Raw genomic sequence first — 22,938 nt, forward strand, 5'->3', positions numbered from 1 at the left:
ACACAGTGTAATAATTCAAAACTTCAGACAACTTAAGTTACAAAGTTTTATGCACACCGGAATAAATATATATATTTTTTTCTTCCAGCTGCTATACCTTTCTTCTTATTAGGATCGAATTAACAAACAGTTCTCATGAAAAGGAAATCTATTCTTTTCTATATATGCTAACTTAGGCATTGGGATGAAGGTAAGCTTTATGCTGTTTGTGAAGAAAAGGTTTGCTAAGTAAATGAGGACAAGCAACCAAATCCCAGCCCAACTTTCTTTAGCCTACTTGAAGAAATGCGTATTTAAAGAACTGTTAGCAGTACCCATTTACATGTAAACATTTTTTATGCTACTTAAGAATTATTCCAATTTTTCTTCAGAGCTGATCCTCCAAGAACCTTTAGTCGATAACACTTTGCTTAACCTCATGTTCATTACCCTATACCCAATCTGAAATTCATGAAAAGGTTTTGCTTTGCATTTATTTCCCCCAAAGTTAATTTCAATGAGTAATGTCATTATATCATAGAGTTTGTTTATAATCTGATACTGCTGAATGAACAAGTGGATAGATGGATAGATGAATCTTGAATAAAATCCGATTCATGTCCCAATTTCCCTCAGGTAAAAGCCTCCAGATTTCAGGAGACTCCCTGTGACCTAGAAAGCATGTCTGTTCCTCTCAAGAATTCTTTGCCCTCCAAGAGACACTTCTACCCATGACCGAATAGCACAACTCACCAATGCCAGGTTTGCACTGGGGTCCTCAGAGCAACAGCTTCCCCGTCTTGTGCCTACCTTACCTATATGGCCAGTTACCTATTTGGATTTGGTTCTTCGGGATCTGAAGTGAACAACTGGCCTGCAGACTGGTATGTGATTTAAACTTAGCTTTGAGTGACAACCAACCCCGCTTGGCTGTCAGAGCCTGACCTTTTCCTGTACCTTTTGGTAAATAGTGCTCCCACCTTGCTTCCCAAGCCCAGCCTTCTCTTCCCTCCCTCCCCTTCCAAAGCTGGGACTTGGTGGTTGGGGGAGGGGGTCTGTACGGGAGTGGAGAGAAAGGTTAGACAGTCTTCTGACAAGGCCCTCAGGAATGCCTCATCTCTGATGTAGGTAAACTCTTACTAGCTGCTAACTATCTGGTCTCAAATCTAGATAGCTTTGGATTCAGTATAGCTTCACTTCCTAAAGACGTAATCAATGCTATTTAAGGAAGCACGGTACTCTGCCCCTTGGTTGTGAAACCTTCTACTCCAGGGTAAATTGATTGATGACTTCCTACTAAAATCTTCCCCTGGTCCTCTTCTCTTATTTTCCCTTTCAAATAGTAGCATTTCTTTTATTTAGCCGAGAGAGCTTCTTTATTTTTCCCCTCAACTTTTCAAAAGACCCAAACATTCTCCATGAATCTAGTTTTGCCTTTAATCTAACACTGTCCAAATTTTCCAAAGATTTCCCTCAAAAAATTTTTTTTTACATTTTATTTACAAAATGCAGGACAAGTCAAAAATAAGCACCCCAGTGCTATGTACCATTTGTTACTATAAAATATGAAGTTAGTACAACATAGATCATTTTTTATGTGTAAAATATGAGGCAAATCCTCTGCTCCCTCCATAGGTCCAGGTGACCTCCCAGACATAAGCCCTGATAAAGGTTTGGCGCCTTTCCTTTCAGTCTTTTCTTGGGCTTATACAAACACGCTTAAACGTTTTCAAGCCAAACGTCAAGCCTTCCTTGATTTTGCTTTGCTCCTTACCACATACAAACAACTAGGAAACTCTGACAACTCTACCCTCAACACCATCCAAATCCATGGCACTCGCTCCTTCCCACCTGCCCCACCGTGCAGGCCACCATCATTTCTCGCCAGTCGACTGGGTAAGCCTCTAAGCAGCCTCTTCATTCTCTCCCCTTCCTTCGAAACATGTCAGTGCTCTGGACACACCCAACTCTAGTTAAGCAGGAATCGGATTATTGGCAGTCTTGAGGGTTCACAGAATGGATGAGAGGGGAGTCGAACTCAGAAATCGGCAGGAACCCAGAGAGGCTGAGAAGCTGCTGCAACATCGTGGGACAGGATGAGCTTGTCGGGATGTTGTGCTGCCCCTGCTGGACCTCCACACTTCCTTAGCATGGGCCCCCTGGTGGCTCTAGGCACAGGATTCCCCCAGCCCCTGGGCTGGCCACCCCTGCCACTGCTGGAACAAATCTGCCTTGGCCCAGGTCTTCATCTCTCCGGAACTAGATTTGGAGTCCCTGGTCGAGCACCTATGCCCATTCCTTAGCATTCAGAACTAGTGGATGGAGTCTCTGGCCTGTTCAGCTTCTGGAGGGGTGGAAGTGGGGAAAATCCCCCACCAAGACCCACATGGTAGGGTAATTCCCTGAACAAAATGGGGGCCCAGAGGCTTGTCAGCTGAACAACAGCTGCACTACGAAGACTTACATTCCATTTCTCACAAAACAGCCTGAGGAAGGTTTTCATATTCAAATTCATCAGGCTACTCTTCTGCGTTAATCCTTCCAATGGCTTCCCAGCGCCCTTAGAAGACAGTCTCAACCACTGGCCCCCCATTCTAGATGCCCTGGTGGAAGACCCCAGAACATTCACTAGGGAGTTAAACGGAATCCACTCCAAAGTCAGGCTCCTGAGCTTAGCTATCCTTGATGTCAGCAGGGCCACAGGCCCTTTCCACATGCCTCTGCACGTGCATGGAGTTCAGGTGAGGGCGTTTGGGCCCTGACGTTGTTCCGTGGCTCAGTCTGAAGCATGGTTAGACTCCGATGTCACGGGCTAGTTTCATTCCTCTAGCTCATTGCCTGTGTACAACGTGTCCCGCGCGGGTCCAGGAACGAATGAGCAGCTTCAGAAAAATCACTAACATTTGCATAGCTGTTCACCGTTGACAGCATGCTTTCATAACTTTTAAACCATCCAATTCTCAAAATGCCCCCATGAAGCGGTAGGGGAGACATCGTCGCCTTGTTTGAACAGGTTAGAAGACTCAGTCTCAGAGGGGGAGAACGCACTTCTCAAGCACAGCGGGTGTAAGGGAGGAGGGACATCTAGATGGAAACCTGTGCCTTCTTTACCCTTATTAATGTGCCTCCCCACCAGTGGATTCCCCAGGCATTCTACTTAGAAGGTTTTATTGCTGGGTGTGAGGAGGTGAATAAACAAAGGTCCTGGGATCCCAATTCAGAGGCAGGAGGGGGTAGAATGAAGAGAGCTGGGTTACAGGCGGGCTTGGGAATAGCCAGCTTCTAGAGACGTGCCCAGGCAGGTTCCAGGGCCCAGAGCAAACCACACACTGGGCCACACCCGCCTACCAGCCTCCCATACACACCACCACTTCCCAGTAGGTGGGATCAATGGAAGAGGCCTCTGGGGACAGCCTCAAAGAGGAAATTAAATATCAAAGAGACTGAGGGAAGGAGGTGGGGCAGGAGGCACCTGGTGATTGTTTCAGGGCTGAGGCCTCATGAAACTGGCTTGGCTGGACCCTGCGTCTCCAGGCCTCTGTCCCCGGACAGTCATTGCAGGTGGGGATGGGCAGAAAGTCGGTGTTGCTTGGCAGGACGGAGGCTCTCATCTCTAACCAGCCTCCAGGGAGAAGCTGCCCTAGGTCCAGTCTTGCTGCCCCAAGAACTTTTTTACTGAAAAAAGCTCCCACACCCTTCAGTTTATCAGAGAGTGAATCTCCTCAGTGAGACACCATCTCTTCAACATTGGGTTTCCCCCACGGCGGCAGCCCACGGACCCTTGCTCCAGCGGCATGTGACATTCAGTGCCTCTGTCCCCTCCCCTGTAGTTGCCCTCCGATGGATCATGTCTGCCAGGCCTGGGCCTCCAGCAAGAGCCCAGGTATCTCGGGACCAAATGTAAATCACCAGCACCGTGAGTCTTTGTGTCTTTGTAGTCCGTTCACACCTTTCATCCCGGAGTTTCAAAGTGCAGTGCAAATGTTAACTTGTCCTCATGCCTCCGGAGAGACAGGGAGGTGGCATATGCTATTGTCATCTCCTGCTTTCTAGAAGGCAGCCATGGCTCCGAGCCATGAACTGTTTTGCTGGAGGCCTCATGGTGAATAATCAGATGTCCTGGGGACCTACATCTACTCATTAACTCTGTAATGTCACTGCCCACATGCCGTGAATATCAGCCCTCTAACTGGTAACTATGTTCTTCCCTCACTTTCTTCTTTCTCTCTTCCTTTGGAGGCTGAGCTCTCCTAGAGCTCTGGAGATAAGTCACACAAGCGGACACAGCCGCCATCTTTAGCTGCCCTTCCAGAGGAGGGATTAAATCAGCTCCTTTGCTATGTGCTCAGCATACATGAAACAGGGAAATGGTTTTGGTTATGTCACAGTGTTATTCAGAGCAGACAGTCAATCACAGCATCCGCACTCCACACTGTCCCCTTCTAGGGACTAGAGTGTGGTTGACAAGAGCGGCTCTGATGGAAACTGAAATGGGGTGACCATCTTCTGCCACACGTCACAGTACTCCCAATGAAGCCACACCTGATGGAACCACGGACCCAAGTATTCCAGGGGCTTGTCTGTGACTTAAACAGGGAGCTGGAAGCAAAGCTCTATTCAAACAGGGGATTTAGGGGTGCCTGGGTGGCTCAGTCGGTTAAGTGTCTGCCTTCAGCTCAGGTCATGATCTCAGGGTCCCGGGATCCAGCCCTGTGTCAGGCTCCCTGCTCAACAGAGAGTCTGCTTCTCCCTCCCCCTCTGTCCCCTCTTCATGCTCTCTCTCTTTCCCTTTCTTAAATAAATAAATAAAATATTTAAAAAAATTTTTTTAAAAACAGACGGGGAATTTAATAGTGGGGGGCGGGGAGGGGTTGGGGTTGGTGAACTTCCATTAGGGGCTCAAAGAGAAGTAGGCAGGCTTGGGGAGATAAGATACCAGATTCATACTGAATCAGATCAATGGCAGAGAACTGAAGAATCCAGTACTTCAGCCACTATGTAAGTTAGAGTTTCAAGGACTTTTTTGAACAGTTATAGCTTCTGAACAGCCTTGAAGTTGTGGTGTCTGTAAGTCTAGGCCGTATCACGGTCACATTCTCCTTTATACATTCCTCGCTCCTTTATCAGTTCTTCTTTATAATATGCACCCCCCCCTTCTTAGCCTGAGATCAGAAATACCCAACTAAGGATTTCATTTAAGTTCTGTGACTAATATGTTTAAGTCAGTGTGAAGTCGAGCCAGCCATTTGTTTTTTATGCTTCAAAACTTTCATCAACAAAATAGGGATAATTATTTCTTAGGCCATGACTACAGAGTTGATTGGACTTCGTAAATACCTAGTTGATTTGAAGTGAGGTTTTTTCTAGCCATTATAACATTCAATCACTAAGCAATCACTGAATGTCTACCTGATTTGATTATTTAGAAATCTGAAGTTATGACTGGCCTTTCCAAGCCTGTCACATAGTCCTCTTAAGAATAAGATAATGTTGGGGGCGCCTGGGTGGCTCAGCAAGTTAAGTGTCTGCCTTAGGCTCAGGTCATGATCCCGGGGTCCTAGAATTGAGTCCCACATCAGGCTCCCTGGTTCTCCCTCTCCCTGTGTTTGTGCTCTATCTCTCTTTCTGTGTGTCAAATAAATAAATAAAATCTTTTAAAAAAGAAAGAAAGAAAGAATGGGACAATGTTGGCTCTGCCACAAGGAAGTTCTGACTAATCCCTAAGTGGCAGACCAGTAAAGATACTAATGCTGATGGTCCCGTAATCCCAGTTTCTTCAAATACTGGGATTGCAACTGTGAGAGAGAGTAGATTGTAGAAGACATCAGTTACTGCTTGAATGGTACAAATAAATCTCATCTAAGAGAAAAGGAAATTCAAATAGACACTGTGGACTCATGAGAGAAAAAATACAACACACCTAAAACATTTTTGAGAAATGAGATCATTGACATTTTGACCAGTCAACCTTAGCTATTAAGTACCAGCGTCTCTGCCAAGTTAATTACCGGCACATGAAGAGCCAGCCCTGGCCAACAGCAGTGTCACTGGCATCCAGCTCCGCAAGCACATTATGGAAAGGAAAAACCCAGAAACAAAAGGAGAACTGGGCAAAGCCCGAAGGAAGGAAACTTGCTAAGTGAGCAGGGCAGCACTGCCCAGAAGGAGGCCTTGCCCTCAGCACTTCCAGCACCCCTGCAGCCTGAGGAGAAGCTGCAGGTCGAGGGGGGACCTGGCTGTCACATGAACTTGTCACCTGTTTTCTCAGCACCCAGCCTGCCCCCCCTTGTTAACTCATCCCTCAGAGGGCTGGTGGGATGGCTTCTCCAGATCTTCCCTTGCCCACCCCTCACTCTCATAGGCATCTGTGCTAGGTTCTGTTCCCCATTTCAGGAGGTCCCCTCTGGGGACTCACAAGCTCAGCTAAGATTCTAAAGCCGCCACTCACTGGGAAGAGGAGTGAGGTCCATTCCATGTGGATGGGGCAGAAGGAGCAATGGCTGGTTTTCTGGGGGGCCCTGGCCAAGGCTTTTTACTTTGACAGGACTTTGGAGAAGCAAGCCCACATGAGTTTGTTTGTTTATTTTTCCCCCAAAGTATATGAAGGAGAAGGGAAATTCTGACATCCCATTCTGAAACACAAATAACATCCAGGTATTTTTGTTAGAGGCAGAGTAGATCTAGGTTTTGAGGAGCCTGAATTTTATGTCATTTGAGGGAGAGTTCTTCTTTTCAAAAAGAACACAAAATTAAATACAGGATTCTTCTATAAAAAGCCAGGAAGCTTAAGTTTCATTAGCATCATGGAAAATCTGCCTCTACTTAGAAGTACATTTATTTTCTGTCATTCTGTCTCTCTCTCACTTTATTTCTCCCTATCTGTCTCTACCACTGCAGGTGCATTTTTCCTGGCAGTAGCTAAAACAAGGCAGGTTATGTGAATGTTCATTCTTGTTTTCTGGAATGTTCTTAGCACCTCTCCCTCAGAGACTCTCCAGTAGCACAATGAAGCCTTACTGGCACTGAGAGATGGAGTCAAGGCGGAGAAACAAACTTCCCTCAAAATCTCCTCTACTTCAGTAATCCCTGCCTGCCTGGCTTTGGGACTCTGGGTTCTGAGCTCAGATCAGCTATCAATTCACAGAGTCACAGTTATGGGTTGAATTATATCCCTCAAAAGTTCCCATGTTGACATCTTCATCCCCTGTACCTCAGAAAGTGATCTGATTTGAAGAGAGAGTATTGGGAGACAATCAAGTTAAAATGAGGTTGTTAGCATAAGCCCCCATCTAATAAGGAATAGTGTCCTTACAAAAAGAAGGATATTGAAAGCCAACACACACAAGGGGAAAATGCCATGTGAACTTAAGCAGAGATTGGGGTGGTGTTCCTACAAGCCAAGGAACACCAAAGATGATCAGCAAACCACCAGATTTTAGGAAGAGGCAGAGAACAGATTTCCCTCACAGCTCTCAGAAGAACCAACCCTGCCTACACCTTGATCTTGAACTTCTAACCTCCAGGGCTGTGAGACTATAAATTTCTTTTGTTTAAGGCTCTTAGTCTGTGGTCGTCTGCTGTAGTAGCCCTCTTAACCTAATACAGGCAAGCTCGGGTCCATCTCCCCTCTACACCATTTCCCACAAAATAAAGACCAAGAGCATGTTCTTCATCATCTGCACAGCAAGGCAGCAACCTTGGGGGGTTTGTTTTTTTTTTTTCTGTACTATTTATCAAAAATAACTTCTAACCAGAGGTCCTCTAAGCACTTTTGCTGAAAGGACCTCTTTTATTAGCCCAATTGTGTTATGAATGATTTCATTCCAGTCATCAGTCACCATATGAGAGAAAGTTTCAAGAAATTCTCCTGAATGTACTCAACCACTTTTACAGTCCCAGGCTTGCATTCCAGGAGAACACAGCCTTTGTTCATAAAATTTCGACATACATTTATTGAGCACATACTAGGGTGCAGATGCTGGACCAGGGTGGGGAGACAAAGCTTCCTTGCACTGAGACAGGCCTTCCAGGAAGTGAGGTCTGGTGTGCACACAAATATAGCAAAGAGCCACCATACAGCAGAGCCTAAGAAGTGCTACAGTGTGATGCTTATAAAATACTACGGAAGCTCAGAGTCAGGAAAATCCCTAAAAGACAGTTTCAATGGAGGTGACATCCTAGTGGGGCTTTGAAGGATGAGTAGGAGTTTGCAAGGCAGAAAAAGAGGGAGGCAGAGGGGGAAAAAACTGAGTTTGGAGTATATTGCCGCGCAGTGGTCACCAAGAAGAGTATCATGGGCCCGGACAAGTGTGTGTGGCAGGAGGTCTGAGCCGGAGTGAGTAGGACTTGGGGACTGAAACTCAAATGTCAGAATCTGTCCTCTTGATCTTTTGTGTGTCTTGATGTTGCCGTACAGTTCTAGGAAGCCTGACTCAGGCGTCAGTCAGATCCAGGGAAAGGTCTTGACAAGGCTCTTGTCCTGCACTTGGGCCAATCCATAAGGAAAGGGGCACGGAGCTGGGAGGAAGGCGGAAAGGAGTAAAAGAAGGAGGGACAGGGCCTGTGTTGTCCTGTTGGCATCCAGCCGCTGCTAAGTGTTGTTTGATTTTCACTTGCTGACTTGCACCAACAGTTTCCCTTCTACTCTGCTTCGGGTTCTCCAATAACCAGAGACCTCCCCACTCGGCTCCAAGGCAGGTGTAGGAGTCTTCCTGCTTTTGGCCGCTGAACCTAGTCAAATCCATCCAGTCATTTCCTCAGCAAACACTTCAGGCATTGTGCTAGGCACCCACCAGGCCCCCAAAGCATCCAGGAGCAAATGTCACCCTTTCCTCCCAAAGCCAGTCATCGGGGCCCTGGCCAGGAGACAAAGAATGCTCAGCTGGGAGCCTGGGGCCTGGTTGTGCAAATTTTTTTTTTTCTTAAAGAATTTATTTATTTGACAGAGAAAGATCACAAGTAGGCAGAGAGGCAGGCAGAGAGAGAGAGGGGAGGAAGCAGGCTCTCAACCAAGCAGAGAGCCAGATGCGGGGCTCAATCCCAGGACCCCGAGATCATGACCTGAGCCGAAGGCAGTGGCTTAATCCACTGAGCCACCCAGGTGCCCTGGTTGTGCAAATTTTCACCCGGGTGACCTGAGATATATCCCTCGCTGCCTCTGATCTGTGGTTTCCACATGTTTAAAATTAGGTTTGTGATTTTTTTTCTCCCCCTCTGTGACGAGGGTAGAATAAAATAATGACTGTGAAAATACTCTCTCATCTGAGAACCCCTAGACAATTCTTATTTGTTACTGTGACCAAACCAGTTAGGTGAGTAAGGAGCCTCAGCCGATTCCTCAGACTCTCTATGGCAAGTCGCAGGAAGCTGAGCCAAGCTCGCCACAGCAACAAAGGAGTTTATTGACTCGTTTACCTGGGAAGATCCTGCTGAAGGCCAGAGTCAAAGTAGAGCCATGGGACCTAAGACCTCAGGGAACCAGAGATCTGGCATGCTCCTTGACGACCTCAGTGTCTACTTGCCTCTGCTTCTCCTCTGCAGCCCAACACCTGCTTTCTCTTCATGGCAGGAAACCTGGGCACTCACAGCTCCAGCCTGGAAAGAGTAGGAGAGGGGGTAGAGGGGAGTGTGTTACCAGAGGGAAGTGAGAAAGCACACGGGCGGACAACAGAGCCCCCACTGCCCACTGCCTCCGGCAGCCTGACAAGCAGGTGCTCGGAGGACGTGGCTGGCAGTCCCATTCCGGTCCAGACACTATTTGAGACCCAGGGAAGGCAGGTCTGCTCCACGGCGCCCAGCTGTTCGGTGCGTTCACTCGTGTCCCAGGGACATCACACCAGGACGCGGCCGCTGCTCCATGAACATGCTTGTGGCTTCCTAGTAGGGAATGACCCAGACGCAGGTCCTTCTCCCTGTTCACAGAAAGGGACAGAGAAACAGTGAGCACAACCTGGAAACAGCCCAGTGTCTGCCAGCTGATGAAAAAGTAAATAAAACATGGCGTATCTATATGATGAAATAGAATTTGTCACCAAGAAGGAATGAAGTATTGATTCACAGTACAACAGGGATAAGCCCCAAAAACATTGGAAAAAGTGAAAGGAACCAGAAGACCACATAGTGTATGATTCTGTGTCCATGAAAGACCCAGAACAGGCACATCTGCATAGACAGAGAATAGAGCAGTGGTTTCCACACCGAACAGTGAAGGAGTCAGGAGAGGGGTGGGACACTACTCCTCAGCTAATGGATATAAGATTTCTTTGGGGAGTGCCAAAATGTCCTGAAATTAGAGTCCTGTGCTCGTTCCACAATTCTGTAAATATACTAAAATTGGTTCAGTGATGTACTTCACACAAATGCCTCTTATGGTTTCTAAGGTAGATCTCAAGCTGTTTGAAGAAAAGCAAACAGAAGGGCCATGTAGAAAATGTAAATAGGGTGTGAAATAAGGAGTACCGTCATGGTTACTCTGAAATAGATGGACGTGTCACGAGACCTCTTTCAAGAGGTGACATAAAAGCTGAGGTCTGAGGGACGGTAAAGGCAGTCATGTGCAGAGAGCCGATGGGGTATCATTCTGGGCAAAGGCCCTGAGGCAGAAACAAACTTAGTACATTCAAGGATGCTAGATGGCTGGATGAGGCGGGGTTGGGGGGACCAGGTCATGTGACTTCATATACATCTTAGGAGGGGTGGTTTGGCTTTGACTCCAAGTGTAGAAAAAAGCCACTGGAGGATTTAAGAAGAGAGCAGCATGATCTCTTATGTTTTTGAAAAATCATTCTGGCTGCTAGGGGGAGAATGGGTTGTAGTATTAAGTTTTCTTTGGTTAATTAAAAGCAAAGGTTTGAGAAAGAAAAACAAATAAACAGGATTAAGTCTCAGCCTTCAAGGAGCTAACGGTGTGACGGGAGAAATGATGCACGGAGATACCCGGAAACCTCAGAAGAAGCAGAATGGGAGAAGTGCCCAGAGTGAGGTATAGGAAGGGCTATAGGGACTCAGAGGGAGACGGGGTGTCCACTGGTTGGGGAAGAAGCCTGGCAGTAAGGAAGATGTTTAGTTGGAGTGTGATGGATGAGTAGGAAAGGAAGGGAAGGCAGTCTCCTGGCAGCCCCAGAAGGCATGGTGGTGAGAAAGCACAGGGGTATTAAGAGAAAGCATGCCATCCAGTTAATCCACAGAGCAATGGCCCTCTTAGTTGTCTGATGGAGAGGTAATGACCTAGATGTGAAGAGAGGAATGGAAAGAAGAGGTTAGGTAATGGGAGATGCTGGGAGTTGGGATGAGGTAAGGAAAGTGCCAAAGAGAACCTGAGGGTTTTCAGCCTAAATACGGAAGGAAGAGGGTCCGTACTATTAAGGGAAATCTTATCCAATAAAGGTCTGGGCTTGAGCGTGTTACAGTCAAAGCTCTTCGATTTGAAGCCCATGTATGCTGACTCAAGTAGAAAAGGGAGAATTGATTATAAAAATATAGGATTTGGGGCGCCTGGGTGGCTCAGTGGGTTAAAGCCTCTGCCTTTGGCTCAGGTCATGATCTCAGGGTCCTGGGACGGAGCCCTGCATTGGGCTCTCTGTTCAGCAGGGAGCCTGCTCCCTCCTCTCTCTCTGCCGGCCTCTCTGCCTGCTTGTGATCTCTGTCTGTCAAATAAATAAATAAAATCTTTAAAAATACATATGTATATATATAGGATTATATCCCAAAATGTAAGGGCAGGCAGTATAGCTGAACCTTACAAGGCCCTGGAATCAGGCATGGTCAATACTTCCGGGGCCATGCTGTTCTTTGGTGCTGCTGAGTCATCCCAAGTCTGCAGGGTCCCTCTTTGCTGCCTCTCTTCACTCCACTTGTTCCTCCTTTCACAAACCAGATTTCTTTGAACACACACACACACACACACACACACACACACAACTGAAGGCAACAGCTTCTTCTCTTTGTATCATGTCCCAGTTCAGCCACGGCAGCAGGACGCCTGCCATCATTCCAACCAGCTATGGCCTTGGGTGCAGGATCTGTCATTCAAGCCCAACCTGAAGTGGAGGAAGTTCTCAGAGGCGGTCCACGTGCTGGGGGGAAATGCCTAAGAGGTGAGGGAAGGATGAGCTCAGTTTTGGACATTTCGAGTGGGAGGTACATGCAAAACATCTCAGTTGGGCTCTCTAGCAAGCTATAATGATTTCAATACAAAATGAGAGAGCAACGGAAGAGAGTCAGGGACAGCAAAATCGAGGTGATTACTGAGTGCAAATGCTCAAAAGAGGGGATGGGAGGGAAAGGGCCAACAACTTAACCTTAGGAATGCTTCCATTTCCAGGGCAGGGTGGGAAGGGTACCTGGGAAAGAATATAGAAAAGGATCCATTGGAAAGTATAAGAAAGGAAAGAGAAGAATATAGAGTCATGGTGTCAGGAAGAGAAAGGAAGAAGAGCTGATCCACAGGCCACCTGCCATGGAAAGCATGCCCCTGGGGGACAAGGGTTGAATGTGGCTCTAGGAGTGACCACAATACCTAGCAGGACAAGGGCCTTCAAAAGTATCTGCTAAATTCAATAAAGGGGGGGCGAATGAAGAGAAAAGCTGTAAGATTTAGCAAGACCCTGGTTTTTAGCACCTTCTAAGAAACAAATTACATTACAGTGTAAAAGCAAAAGTCAGGATAAAAGGAAAGAGTGGAAATAGCCTAATCATTTAGTAGTTTGGGCAACAGAAGGAGAAATGACTTGAAGAGAAAGCAAAGTTAAAGGAATGGATTGTTATTATTACTATTATTGTTGCTGCTTTCTGTTTTATTTTATTTTATTTTTTTAGATTTTTTTTTTCTTTTTAATTTGACAGACAGAGATCACAAGCAGGCAGAGAGTCAGGCAGAGAGAAAGAGGGGAAGCAGGCTCCCTGCTGAGCAGAGAGCCTGATTCGGGGCTCCATCCCAGGACCCTGACATCATGACCTGAGCAGAAGGCGGGGGATTTACCCACTGAGCCACCCAGGCACCCCTCTGTTTTATTTTTAGAATGAAATAGACTTTATAATTGGAAAAAAGTAGTCACAGTATATGTACTGAGTATATATTCAAGAGATGAGCAATGAATAGGATCGTCTTAAAGGAGGAGGAAAGAGGTGAGAGAAACTTTAGGAATCTGACAGAATTCTTCTCAGAGACCTAGGAGAAGAGAAAGAGCCCAAAGATCCCGGGAAATTTTGAGATGGAGAAGAGCAACATTGAAGAAGCTTTCCCACATGCCTTTCACTTCTGGGTGAGGGTGGAGTCTTGTTGGTTTGCTTGGGGCAGGGGTGCTGGCAGAGGATAATGGAGAAGTTTTTGAACAGCAACTGAGCCGCAGGCTGCGTGTTGTCTTCGAGAAAGAGTACATGAGCCGGCAGTGCGGGGTCAGGTGAAGTTAGTGTGAGTTTGTTATGGTCTCAGTTTGTACAACTACAATGCATGCTTCCGTGAAGTTCAATGATATGGATCCTGAAGCAGAATCCCATGGGGAACCCCAGGAGCAGAAGGGTGAAAAATCCCAAGGGGGTGAGACAATGCTGTGTTGCAAGAGCTTAGCCCAAATGAGACTGATGACTGTAGATCTAGGGGCATTGCTGACCAGAGCAAGGTAGAAGACCTACAGGGGGACAAAAAGAGAGACTGTCTCAAAGGAGGAGGTCTCTACTGTCCAGCCTAAGAGTACAAAGTCATGGTGAAGGTCAAGAAGACAGTATGCCAAGGAATGGCTCCAGCTCTGAAAAACAACAGTTCAAAGCATGAAGGAATGAAAAAACATTTAGGGAACTCTCGCTTACCCCCCTGGAGAGGCTCACATTTCCCAAAGGGCTGTGGCCACGGAGGCTTCTAACCTCCAAGGCTGTTGGTTCCTGCAAAACCCACTGGAAGGAAGTAGACTTTAAAGTTTGTCCTGGCATGTGATGAAAAGGGAAAAGGAAATAGTAAGTAAATCATATATATGGTGGGATGATAACTATGGGGAAATGCCTCATAGAAAGAAAAAAGAAAGAAATGGGGGAATGGGGAAAATCACCAAAAGCCAGTGGTTTTCGTCCTGGGGTGGTGGGAATGACTTGACGGTTTTCTTTTTCTTTTTCTTTGCTCCCCCCCCCCACACACACCCTTCCATTTTTTACATTTCTGTGAGAGAGGTATTGTGTTCCAAGAAACGCTCAAAGATTTTGGAGTCAGGCAGCACAATTATAATTGTCAGCAGTTACGGACCACCCACCAAGAGCTAGGCATTGTGCTTGGCGCTTTACATATATTACTTCTAATCCCTGCAACAACCTTATACTGACTATTATCCCCCTTTCAGATGTGAAAAATGAAACTCAGCCATGATAAGGGACTTTGCTGAGTCCCAAACCCACCTGTATTGCAGGTACCTGAACTCATGACCACTTCGATTTTTATCTCTAACTTTTTCTTACTGGATGGCTGATCTTAGGCAAACCATTGAATCTCTAAAGCTGTTGCTTCGCCTGCAAACACACACACACACACACACACACACACATCTACAGACACGAAAATGAATTTGCTATCAGCTCAAAATCTGTATTGGAGGCACCAAGATGAAGGGGATTAAATCAGCCCCTCGGAGTGGATGGAGGGAAAAGGGTTTTGCAGGGAAAAGGGGAAGCCTTGGTCTGTCACCCTGATTGCGCTGTTTGGCTCAAGAACCAAGAGAATCCCATGTTTATAAACATTCCCTTTACTAGAAATACAAAGGTTGTTAGTCTAGGTTTTTCTAGGAGGATGTTGTAAGCCCCAATATAAAAGGGCAGTGGTGGGGCAAGACTTCAGCTGCTTTCCCCACTCTGACAGGTCCTTGCTCATGCAGAGAGCATCCCTGGAAGCTGCAGAGCCCATGGGAACTTCAGGGCAAAGGGGAAGCTCCCCAAGGTGGGCTGGACCTGCTCTCGAGGTTTGGATCTCTCTCACATCCAGGGTGAATAAATCAGGTCCTGGGGTGGAGGTGGCCATGATGGCGGCTGGGGAGACGGCCTCCCACGATTCTGCAACTCACCTGAAGTATACGAATGCCTCCTTCAAAGAGTTGTGCATATGAAAAAGAGTAACTTTAGAGCCCCTGGTTGAGAGCCTGCACAAAATATGACCTCATTAAATGGTAGCTTTTATTGCTTTTCTTCAAAAGTTTTATATTGAGCTTGTACTACCTTTTTATGGGTGAGAAAATGAATTTTTAAGTGTGCTTACATTTCAGCCACAGTTATGCCTACAGAGTCAAATTGAGATGAGTCACTACACTGGAGAAAAGATACTCATCTTTTCCTTGATACATTTTCATTTGGCTATACACTAAGGACATGTGGGGTCTTTGGAGGTTTTTTTCCAAATACATAATTTTTTTGAAAAAAAATGCATGAGCAAGATCATCCTTAGGAGACTAACATTATCTCTTGAATAGTCCCTTCCACCAGCCACACCAGAGAACCTGGGTTAAGATGAGCCATGGGCAACAGAACTAGAAACCCACACTTCAGTCACAACAGTAGGTAAAAGGGAAGTCAGGGCACAACAGCCAACAGGTGGGAGCAGCTCTGATGTCCATCAACAGAGGGACGGATAAACAAAATGTGATCTATACATGCAATGGACTATTATTCAGCTTTAGAAAGGAAGAAAATTCTTTCACCTGATGCAATGTGGATGAACCTTGAGGACGTCAGTTTAAGTGAAATAAGGAGGTCCAAAAAGACAAACACCACATGATTCCACTTATATCAGGAATCCAGAGTCATCAAATCTACAGAGAAGGGGAGTAGAATGGTGGTTACCAGAGGCTGGGGGATGGGTTAAAGGGCATTTATTCAGTGGGTATAGAATTTCAGTTTTGTAAGATGGATTAGTCAAGGCTCTCCAGAGAGAGGAGGGGAAGGGAGGGAGGAGAACAGAGAGATTTATTTAGGAGGAACTGGCTCACTTGGTTATGGAAGCTGAAAAACACAATGATCTGCCATCTGCAAACTGCAGACCCAGGAAAGTCAATGGTGTAAACCCAGTCCAAGGGTGGCGGAAGACCCATATTCCAGCTAAAGCAGGTGGGCAGGAATGGGACAAATCCTCCCTTCTCTGTTTTGTTGTGCTATTCAGGCCATCACCCGATTAGATGATGCCCACCCACATGGGGAGGGCAATCTACTTTACCGAGTTTCCCAATCCGAAAGACTCTCCAGAAACACTCTCACAGTCACACCCGGAAATCATGTGGAATCTGAGCACCCCCCAGCCCAGTGAAGATGACACATCGAATTAGCCATCACACAAGACCAATAAAAAAGTTCCAGAGGTCCTCTTCACAAAAACGGGAATATAAACTTAACACCACAGAACTCTGCACCTAAAAATGGGGATGATGGTAACGATTGCAATTGCCAATAAATCGTTTCAATAGACCTTTAAATGACAACTTCCTTGAATATGTCTAAAAATAAATCCTATGTTTGTAAAGGCTTGGTTTTATGAGCTGCTCGTAAAACCAAAGGTGATGCCAAAGGAATGAGGCCACTAACAGAAAAGAGAGGTTACTGAAGTCAAAGCAGGAGAACTGGGGAGAGAGCAGTGGAAGGAGCCAAAGCCCTGGGTAAGGGTAGAAGGAGCAGGTGCGGGCACGGGCACCATGCCAAGCTGGGAGGAAGGTTCAGACCAGCCTGCAGAGCAGCCTCTTTCTCCTCTCCCTGCCCTGACTCCCTGAGCTTCAACTGCCTCTGGTCAGGAGTCTGCAGCCCTTCAAGCCCGTGCGTTCCATAGCCCCGCTAGAATGCCAGCCCACCAGCATGCCCCATTTGCCTCCACCAGCTGAGGCTCTGGCGTGCTTTTGGGCATCACTAATATGCCACCTGCTGCCTCAGACCCTTGAGTCCAGGGCATGCTACCTACCTATACCCTGAGAATCCAAATGATGAGCCTTGATCAAGAAAATACTCAATGTGCCAGCAGAAAATTGTCATGAGAGAAATGGAAGTTCATCAGCTGGGAGCCAGGAGCCACTGCCTTTGCCTTCACCTTCACCTTCGCCACCGCCTCCTCTTCCTCCTCTTCCTCCTCCTCCTCCTCCTCCTCCTCCTCCTCCTCCTCCTTCTTCTTCTACTATTTATTTATTTATTTATTTGAGAGAGAGCAAGTGAGAGAGCACAAGCAGGGGCAGAGGGAGAGGCAGACTCCCCAGTGAGCAGGGAGCTTGATCCCTGGGACTCCCAGATCATGACCTGAGCCAAAGGCAGATGCTTAACTGACTGAGCCACCCAGGTGCCCTGAGCTGGGAGGCTTCTGACTACAAATAACAGGAAGGTCTGACTCCAGCTAGTTAAAAGATAAGGAAATATATTATTATATAATAAGTCCAAGTTAAGTCAATAGAAGAGATTCTAGCGGTTTAATCAGAAACTCAACATTGTCATCAAAGACCTGGCTTCTTCTGTTTCTACTCTGTCATCTAGGTACTGGCTTCATCCCCTGGCTGATGGCACATTGTCCCTACAGGTCTAGCCGTCATCTACAGAGAGAACACGCCCAGAGGAAGAAGAGCAGCTGTCTCTTCCCATTTCCTCTTTCCCAAAATCTTCCCTGTCAGCCCTTAGCACACTTCCCCTCTCATCCCACTGGCCAAAAGACGGCGCCACGTGCCATTGCTGAATTACCCACAATCCACAGCAAGAGGAATATTTTCACTATAATCATCCTAATTCCGTTACAGTGCTGTGAGTTCTCAAATTCGGAAGCACTCCTCTGCGAGAGATGGGGGGAAGGATTTTGTGGTCAAGTGTGATTGGGAAATGGACCCTCTGTGAACCTCTGAGAGATTCATGGTTCTCACTTGTACATTTATGAAAAGGCCTGTGTGGTCCTACAGATTGCTTACTCCGTTGGTTCCCAAATTTATATGACCATATTATTTTCCTCCAGGTGAGTTTCCAACTAACATCCTAAGGTCTGAGTACTCCTCAAACTTTAAGAAACCTCAGTAGAGACATGGTCTTAGAGACAGGCAATATTTTGTTCCCCTTGTCCCTTCAGACTCAGCTTAAACAACACTTTTCCCTGGGAACCCTGCAACACCCAGCAATGGCGGGCAGGGTGGGGTTGTCCAACACACTTACCCCGCTACGTTGCAATTGCCTATTCCTCAAGTTTTCTCTCCCACGATCTGTGAGTTCTTCGAGGGCAGGAACTGTGTCTTGCTCAAGGCTCTATGTCCAACACCCAGCACATTGAGCAGCTAGAGAAGAGACTGAACATTTCTTGAGAGACTCCAACAGCCCACCAGGCCAATGATGTTGCCCAAATGTACAGGAACAAACTAGAATGGAGCCAAAATAGACGAATCCTGATTTCAGTCATTCTAATCTACTCCACCTCTAAGCAATCACTAAGTACCTCTCTAAGATTGCTGGGGAGCCAACTTTTTCCAGAACCTCCAGTCCACACAAAGGAAGCTTTTGTTAATAGACCACACCTCTGCATCCAGAGGCCTCCACGGAGAGTCTTGGCCTTTTAGGGCCTATCACTCCCATTGGAGAAATGAGGAGGAGGAAGGCCCAGACTGGGCCTTTGGGGCTGCCTCATGACCTTCACACCATCTCCATAAATGGAATCTAGTAATCCTCTGGGCAGAGGTCATCGAGTCCATAAAAGTGTCTGGAGTGTGTTGGAAGAAAGACCATTCCTAAGGACAGAGTAAGGTTATAACCAGCTTAAAAAGAAAAAGAAAAAGGCCTCTAGCTGGCACAGTCCAAGTGCATCAGATGTGGAGGCCTCAGGATAAGGCTGAGGAGGGGAAGATACAAGACTGATTGTTCCCCTTCTCTGAGGGCACAGAAAATACAGCACTTATGGGAGCTAGATCGTGAGCTGTTGAGAACACTCTTGGTTGCTTGTCCTAAACTACAGCCCACCTCTATTCTTCCTTTACAAGAGAAATGAGTTTGGGTTTGGGCACCCACCCTTTTTCACACAGCCATGTGCTTCAGGGGAAGCTGTTGGCCAAATCCATCTTCAGGTGGTGACTCTCATTTGTCTATAAGACAACCACGATGGGCCCATTCTTCTTGGCGAGGTTTTGTTTGGGAAGGAGATTGTGACCCAGTTCTAGCCAATTAAATGTGAGGGTCAAGTCTGCTACAAACTTCTCGGAGAATCTGCTCGTTTCTAAAACAAAGAAAGGCGAAAGAAGAGCAATCTTTCTTCTTTCTCTGGTCTTTATGAGAATTGATGGCTGGAACTACGGCAGCCATCTTGCTCACCCATCTGAGGATGAAGGCAGCATCAAGTGGGCAGGATGGAAGGAATGAAGGGTCCTAGGTTTCTAATGACGTTGGCTTGGGTCACAGTATAAATGCAACCTACTCCAGACTTACTGCATGAGCACACATTTTATCGCTATTTCATTGTGTGTTGTTGGTTTTTTTTTTTTTTAGTTTTTTATTTAAATTGAATTAGCCAACATTGTGTAATATGTGTGCTGTGGCCAAAATGTTCCTGAGTAAATAAATGTACAGGGCCCCAAGGCCAGGTCTTGTGCATTCTGTATCCAGTCATTTTGGCTTTTCTCCCCAGTGTTGGGCGGTGAACACTACCAGCCAGTGCAAACTGAGGGCGTGGCTCTAGAAAAAGCCAGCTGGGATATATCACAGATAAACCCTCAGACCACAGGTCCCTGAAGACTGCACGATACAAAGTGGTCATCCTGCCTGTCCTGTTCTGCTTGAGAGGGCAAAGCTTCCACCCAAACATCTATCTTTCTCAACTGACTTGGAGGAGGGGTGTGCTCAGAAAAACATAAGCAAATGAGGTAGACCAGGGCACAGAATCTGGTCTGGGCTCCAGGACATGTAAGAATGAGGTGTCTGGACTTAGTGTACAGTTAGCATTACTTTGGTTAGCACCCAAGACAGCTAATAAGTAGTGTAAAGTTGTACAGTGCAAATACAAGGTAAAGTTTAAGGTGGATGGACGTGGCTCTCTCCTGACTCCCTTACTTGCTATGGGCTCTTGACTAAAATTTGGGGTCTCAGCAATTTAACAGGAAGGAGGCACCTGCTGCTCAGAGCTTCAGAGAGCTGGGAATGTGTGCTTCTGCAACATTCCAGACCTGGAAGCCTCCAGAAAGGACATGTACTCCAGATAATTCAACAATTCTGTCACTGTGGAAGCCATACACCCCATCCTCATATCTGGCTTCTGGACTTAAAAATTCTTATGTGCCAGCACCAGGAAATCTTTCATCTTCTGCTCCTACCTTGCAAGGGAGTTTTTTGGTGATATCTACTGGGGGAGAGGACGGTGGGTGGTACACTGCTTCTTACACAAGGTTCCACGATGGCATGGTGTTTTTCTGTTTTATTCACTGATACAGCCTGGTTGCCTAAAACAGGGCATGGCACATAATAGTCACTAATAAATATGTGATGAATAAAATAACCTCTACAGTAGAAGTGAAAGTAGAATATATCTCATAGGATTGTTTGAATATTGAATGGGGCAGTGTGCAAAATCTTGGCTTGCTGCCCAGCACTTAGTAAAGAATTAATAAAAGGTAGTTGTTGTTGTTGTGGTTGTGGTTGTTGTTATTCAAACCTTTGTCTTTGCTCTACTGACAGGCGTATTGTTCCACTTGCCCTGATAACTGGTGGTTGGAAATCCATAGAGGAAGAGTCTGAGTCACTCCCACAGGCCCACATGGAGGCACAGGCAGGAGTAGTGTTTAAGGATTCATTTTTAGGGACGCCAGGGGTAGGGGGGGGCTCAGTCGGTTAAGCATCTGCCTTCGGCTCAGGTCATGATCCTAGAGTCCTGGGATCAGATCAAGCCCCATGTCGGGCTCCCATCTCAGTGGGGAGTCTGCTTCTCCCTCTCCCTCTGCCGCAACCCATGCTTGTGCTCTCTGTCTGTCAAGTAAATAATTAGACATTTTTTTTAATTCATTTTTAAATGTCAGATCTGCTCCTCCTCTTCTTCCAAATCTCCTTATGTCAGTCAACGCTATGCTTTTTGCCCAGCAATCCCTTTCTCAACCCTCTGATTCCTCTCTCCTCCCTTCCACTTGCTAGTAGGCTCCAAGTTTCTGATCTCCCTGGGGGTGTCTCCCACACCAGCCTGTGCCAGCCACCCTCAGCGCACAGGGCTGGAGCAGGCCCCCACCCCATCTTCTGCCTCACTCCCCCCTTCCATTCCCATGTCTGCGCTTCCAACCAATTCCCCTTCCAACCATTTCCCTCCTCCCAAACTTCCTGCTCTCCTGATCCTCGCAAGATCAATTCCCATTTATTAGCAATATGATGAGTGAGATTTTCAATTTGGCCCTGAAGTATTTTTCTAGCCTCATCTCTCACTGTATTCCTCTCTTTACCATACCCCGGGGCTACCAGGCTCCAACATACATAGAATCACGCTTCTCTACATTCCTTCAAAGGGACCCTTTGGCCAGACGCACCCTTTCCCTTGACCTTCAACAACTGGCCAGTGATACTCCCTGGGAAACAAGTTTGTCCCCAAGGGAAGAGTTGGCAGTGTCTGGAGACACTTTGGGTTGTCGTGCTGGGGTAGAGCATGTTCTGGTACCAAATGGGTAGAAACAGGGATACTGCTGAACATCCTGCAAGGCCCAAGACAGCCCCCACAACAAAGGAAGAATTGGTCCTAAAGTCAATAGTGTGGAAAGACCCTGAGCATGCAAATCATACCCATGCTTTAGGATTGACCCAAATGCTACGAAGCTTCCCTGCAAGAGTCTAAAATGAAAACCTACGGCCCTCCCTTCTAACTTCATTGCAGCTTTGGCAACGCCCTCCAGGCTCTCTTGCCTTCCCAAAACCATGGGCCCATTCTCCAGATTTCAGAGTTTCTCTTCTGGCCCAGAGGACATGTCCCAAATGTACTAACATCAAATCACAGCCAGACAGACGTCAATATGTAAAATGGCACAGAGGTTCCCCGCAAAATTAAAAAATAGAACTGCCATAAGATCCAGCAATTCAATTTCTGAGTATTTATCCAAAGAAAAGGAAAACACTAATGGGAAAATGGACCTGTGCCTCCCTGTTCACTGCAGGATTATTCACGATAGCTAAGGCCTGGGTACAACTTAACTGTCCGTCGATAGACACATGGAACTCAGACTTGTGAGATAGATAGATGGGTATAATTCAGTCATAAAGAAGAAGGGAATCTTGCTATTTGCAATATGGATGGACCTTGAAGGCATCATGCTAAGTGAAATAAGTCAGACAGAGAAAGACAAGCCACTTCCGTGTGAAATCTAAACAAAACAACACAAACAAACAAAAAACAAGCTCCCAGATACAGAGAACAGACTGGTGGTTGCCCAAAGTGGGAGTGGGGAGTGCAATGGGAAGGGGATCAGGAGGTACGACCTTCCACTTATAAAATAAATAAATCATGGAGATGTAGTGTACAGTATGGCACGTACTATTAATAATTCTGTGTTGCATACTTGAAAGTTGCTAAAGAATGGTTATGTTGTACTCCAGCAACTAATATCATCTTATATGTCAATTATGCCTCTGTAAAAAAAAAAAAAGAAGGGATTCCCAATATTTGTACCTGTTAAAATATTTTGTGAGACCACGAGGATATAAGAGTAAAGCTCTATTACATTTTTTTTTTAAATCATAGTCAGAAAAGACAGTCTTGGCCTGACATGAATTAAAATTCACTGAAATTCTAGTTTTACTTCCCAAAGCCAGTATTTCCACTGACATTTTGCTTCTGCTTCATGTGAGTGGTTCACAAGTTTGTCCCTACACAAGGAAGCAACTGTCCATCCCTCAGCCCATGTGGCCAGTGGGACACCTGACCAAAGCGGGGCTTCGATGGGTGCTTCCTGAATGTTAGATGGCATTCGACATATCTTGACCATATGGTCTGTTTCTAGCTCCTGCAAAGAAGGTTCTTCCTGAGTGGCT

Source organism: Neovison vison, chromosome 7 (genome assembly GCF_020171115.1).
Source record: "Neovison vison isolate M4711 chromosome 7, ASM_NN_V1, whole genome shotgun sequence".
NCBI lineage: Eukaryota > Metazoa > Chordata > Mammalia > Carnivora > Mustelidae > Neogale > Neogale vison.